This window comes from Henckelia pumila, chromosome 2 (genome assembly GCF_033568475.1).
Source record: "Henckelia pumila isolate YLH828 chromosome 2, ASM3356847v2, whole genome shotgun sequence".
In the NCBI taxonomy this organism is placed as follows: domain Eukaryota; kingdom Viridiplantae; phylum Streptophyta; class Magnoliopsida; order Lamiales; family Gesneriaceae; genus Henckelia; species Henckelia pumila.
In genome coordinates, this window is record NC_133121.1 from 178616335 (window position 1) to 178621471 (window position 5137).

The 5137-nt window shown below is 32.4% G+C and overlaps 2 long non-coding RNA genes across 2 annotated transcripts; both read right to left on the minus strand.

The window, feature by feature from the left end:
- Nucleotides 1–278: 278 nt before the first annotated feature.
- On the minus strand, nucleotides 279–3152 carry LOC140883506 (uncharacterized). Its single transcript, XR_012150414.1, has 7 exons — nucleotides 3076–3152; nucleotides 2251–2299; nucleotides 2037–2141; nucleotides 1900–1946; nucleotides 1475–1537; nucleotides 999–1081; nucleotides 279–548 (listed from the first exon to the last, which is right to left on the minus strand). It is a non-coding gene; the product is annotated as an uncharacterized lncRNA (long non-coding RNA).
- Nucleotides 3153–3317: 165 nt separating this feature from the next.
- On the minus strand, nucleotides 3318–4918 carry LOC140883507 (uncharacterized). The gene is made up of 4 exons (XR_012150415.1): nucleotides 4343–4918; nucleotides 3681–3769; nucleotides 3487–3560; nucleotides 3318–3368 (listed from the first exon to the last, which is right to left on the minus strand). It is a non-coding gene; the product is annotated as an uncharacterized lncRNA (long non-coding RNA).
- Nucleotides 4919–5137: the final 219 nt, after the last annotated feature.

Sequence of the window (5137 nt, forward strand, 5' to 3'; positions counted from 1 at the left end):
AGTAAAAACATATATTTTACTTCGCTCATTTCATAAGTTACGAAGTAAAACATATGCTTATACTTCGTCAATTAAAGAAATTGCCGAAGTAAAATGTATTCTTTTACTTCGATTTTTAATGAAATTTTCGAAGCAAAAGATATGCTTATACTTCGGCAATTTTACTAATTGACGAAGTAAAAGACATTCTAAAAAACAAAAAAAATTTAAAAATAATATAAAATTTTCAATATTATAAATAAACCAAAATTTAAAATTTCAAAAATAAAATTTAATATATAATTTTGTAGTATTACAAATCACTCGAAATTAAATTCTAATGCAATGCACACTACAAAAAATACAATTTTTTTTTTTTTTTCAGAAACTAGGGACTAGAGGCGTGAACAAATAATAGAATTGTACAAGTAAATGGATGCAAATCATATTCTAAACTTAACACGCAAAACTCAAACACATTCAGGTCGGCCCTGTACTTCGCCCACCCACTCGTAAAGCCAGCCATCACCTCCAAAAGCAATCCATAATGCAAAGCCCATATTCAGTTCCTGAAAAAATAATTAATAACAATGACAGACTTTAATCAAAAATTATTTTTTCTTGATTTCATCCTTCCACTTGATCTAATCACTATGATAGGTACTGACAAGATTCATAAGACATTTAATCCCATAAAACACAAACTAGTTTTCATACAAGTGCACTTTCATCCAATTACATGTGATAAAATCATACGGCATATTAAAAAAACACACAAAAAATACAATTCAAATCAAACTACAAGCTTCAACAGAATCTTAGCGATGAATCTTGCATTTTTTTAAATCATAACAAAAAATTTTCATTTTTTCATTTGATCACACCTAACTCCTTAATAACCTGCAAAGATCTAATCACTCAACTAACACTAGGATGAAAAATAGACACTAAATTAAAGATAGCTTAAATCACATTAGACAGTATTTTCAAATCACACCCAAAAATAAAAAATGGCATACTTTAAAATTGCATCTCCGAGTGTTTCCAACCTTTCCAAGGAGAAACGTTCTTTACATCCTACTATGGTGAGAGCTTCCAAAATCTGATCATGAATGAAATTATTAGATCAAGTCATTAAATACCAAAGGAATTACAATTAAAGTTAATTGTTAACAGCTATAAAGGCACATATCACCGATCTTGGAATATTTAAATCTCAGTATGATGTGCTAGAGATTTGGTTCTCATCTAAGAAACCATCCGATTATTCATTATTCATGGAGTATACTAAAAACTGTTGGATCTAAAACAAAGCTAAACACTTATAAACATAAAGTTGATACATATTTTTTCTTTGAAGCGATACATATCTTTTACCATTGCATAAAATATAAGCAAAAATAAAATTCCTCCAAATTGTCATGTGATCCACTGGCGTGTCGACATATTAGACATCAGCTGAATATAGATACTACAAAAATATATATTATCACACCTTAACAACAGATAGATATGAATCTGCCATCCCAACATACTTCCCCACCATTGCAATTTGAACCTGCAGAATCAGACATTCATCAGCCAATGTACAAAAATAAATCAGTCAAAAGCAGGTATCAAATGTTTGTTACTAACAGAGTTCGTTAGGTAATTGTCAAAATTCTCAGCTCGTTTAGTCCATTTTTGTAAATTGGGAAACTTGGAAACACTGAAAATTTACATGTATATAGTCAGGAAAACAATGCGGTTAAGGAAATAAATTTCGATATTCTACAGATCATTCATATATGAAAGAATGATACGATACAATACAAGGAACCCCAAAAACATGTGTTCATAGAAATTATGTACGTCTATGATATACCAAAAGTACAAAGAAAGTATGAATAGAAGATTTAAAAAAATCAAATAAGAACTGACCTTAGTAAGTCCAGATGTTTGAGGATAGCTTCATCTGCATTTTGGTTCTAGTAAAAAAGTAAAAATCAATGTTAAAGGATGAACACCTCAAACAGCCAAGACTAGTGTAGTCTATTACCATATTTCTTGTAGTGTACCTTGTAGATGAGATCTCCTTGAAAACCACCAGTCACCATTAGATTGTCCTTAACAGTCATGGTGCTTATCTGAACCCTTGTCACAGGTTGATCATCAAGATGTTTCTGCAGCAGACAGGCTAATACATTCAACACTCCTAATACAGGCTAATACATTCAACACTCATTAAATTCCTGTCATATACTACAAAATAGCTTGAACAAGGGAACTCACCAGGGATATCACGATAGGTTTAGCGGCAATTAGGACCTCTTTACCTCTCCTAAGAAAATAAGACCAGTGCATCACAGAATAGTTTTGATAAGATACACATCATGTTTTGAGGTTGCGCAAAAAAGATTCCTCAACTGAAATGCATGACCATTCAGTTAAAAGGCTTGTAAACTTTATCATAACCACATAACATACAGAGAACTGAGTAAAGTCCAGTCAAGATAGTGTGACAAGGAAACAAAGAAATTAAGAGTGTGGTCAGAAATGAAATGGACAAACACAACGTTCCAGTTCTGAAAAGTCTGAACAATGACACATTCACAATATAGTTTAGCGAGATAATCATGATGGATGTAACCTGTTAAAGGACTCATGTTAACAGTGAATCAAAGACACAAAACCATTTCCTAACGCAATAACTTTTCTATTGACTCTATACATGTACGTTTAAATTTTAGAAGATTAGGAAATGTTGGAATGCAAGAATAAAAACTAAAAAGAAAACCTATAGGCCAATGTTGAGTAAGAAGCTCAAAACTCAAGCTATTTCATCTTCAAATCACTTCACCCTGTAAAACCATGTTTGCTGCTTTCATTTAATAATGCTGCTACTAGTGGCACTTTAAATAAAAAAAAATACATTTTTTAATCAATTGTAGTAATTCGATTGAATAGTTTCACTCAATAAAAAAAATTTAGCTATAGTAAACAAATATTATTGTTGCAAGAGGAATAGGAAAAAAATATTCAATTGATAATGTGAATCTGCACATCTTCCAGAAAATAAACAAAATATAGCCTAATAACTTCATGCAAGAAGCTTACTGAAAGTTCCCAATTAAAGGTCCTTATTCCCAGCAACTCTTCCTATCCTTGCTTGCCATCTTCCATGCTGATGATGTTTGTTAAAGTACACAATCTTAATTTAATTTAATTTGTGAAAAATGTAATGACAGATACATGTATATCAATATGCTGGAAACTATATATTAATTCACGATCCATGTTGCTCATTCCCCATATAACAGGCATACATGAGATATATTAATACAAATAGGTTGATGTACCTTGTAACTCCCCGATAAATGGACGCGCCGCGAGAGAAACCACTACTTTTCCTGGATTAAAAATATTGCAATTGTCAAATGATCAGCTCAAATAGATATAGACAAGTACTGTACCATTATGATTTTCACATTGATTCTTATTATTTATGTTATCAAAGCTTCAGATTACCTTCTTAATGATGCTACGTATTCCTGCCTAGTCATGTGCTTCATTTCCTCCACTTATTTCTCATAGTTGCTAATCTGAATCAATGTTTTGGAGGTAATCAGAAATTACAAGTTTTTAAAATTACAAATATTTGAATATTGGAACATATTTAGTCCAAACACATGAAATATTTAATGGGTACTCAAAGCACTGACAGGAAAATTTGTAGTGGTAGTGGTTCCCCAGTATTTCAAAGCTGCTAAATCATAAGCTCGAGCAACCTTTTCTTCCTTATCATAACCTCCTACATATATACACAGAAAATTATACGAAGTTCAGATCAAACAAAAACTTAAAGAAAATGGAAGATTTATATGAGACACAGTTATCAGTTTGAGCAACAATATCTCTTGAATGGCGGCAAATAATAGAGTTTACAGAATTAACATGCATGACTTACCCAAGTAAACTGCAGTAAGATTGAATCATCCACCAACAAGTTCATAGAAAGGAGACCAAAAAAAAAAAAAAAATCATGAGCGCAGTGTATTTCTTTATTTCTCACAGTTCAAGAAGGTTATGATATTTCAAAAATAATGTTATTGTGAGGGAATTTTTTGAATGCATGTTACGGGAAATCTAGTGTATTAGATTTAAGCCTACTCGAATTTTCAAGACTATTATGTTAGAAGTTTTAGGAATTTTGTCACAATCAAGACCTGTTTGCTACTTGAAGCAGACAAGGATTACTGGAAATCCATAGCGTACGAAGGAATTCCCCGAGGAAGGATATAAAGGAACAGGAAAAGAAGCCTTGAATTAAAAAAAAACTAGAGATTTAAGTTTATTTTAAAACAGAGCTAGAATGCGACAATACCTTTTCACCTTGAGATTCTATGGCAGATGCTTGGGAGAAAGAAGAGAAGACAAGCTCGACCCGATAAACCTCAACTAAAAATTCTTCGATGCGATTTCCAAATGGCGAAGCTCGACCCGATTAACGTAAATACCAACAGAAACTCAAAATCGATTTAAGAAAAGGCGATGGAAAATGACTGAGAAATAAGCTCGACCCGATTAATGCTTAGAGTCGATTACAACGAAGGGGGAAACATAAAATCGAAAGTGCCATAATCAATTCAAGAAAAGGAGGGAAGCTTAGAATCGATTACAGGGAGATAGAAGATGATGTATGCGTCGATGAGTTTATCGATTAGGGCATCGATCTGTGATTTTACATCGATTACAGGCAGAGCGGCGACGCTTTTGCACTTCATTGAACTTGGTCATCTCCAAATCGGTAATGGAAAGAATGGGAAAATAGAGATTCTTACATAGATTCCTAGAGCAGGCGGAAGTGATGGAAGCAGGCGGACATCGATCTGTTGGGGAGAGAATGGGGAAGCCCTAAATGGATTTCACTTGAGATCGAGAGAAATTAAGGGCGAGACGAAGCAGGGTGGAAAATAAAAATAGAGAATTGTAAACGGATAACCTATTACTTCATCAAATAGAAATTAAAAATTTTATTTTTATCTTTTTACTTCATCAAATTTAATTTGGTGAAGTAAAAAGTCACTTAAAAATTTAAGTGAAGCCTGTTTTTTTAATTGATGAAATCTAATGTACATTTTACTTCGTTGATTTTAAAACCGCAGTAAAAAACTATGTA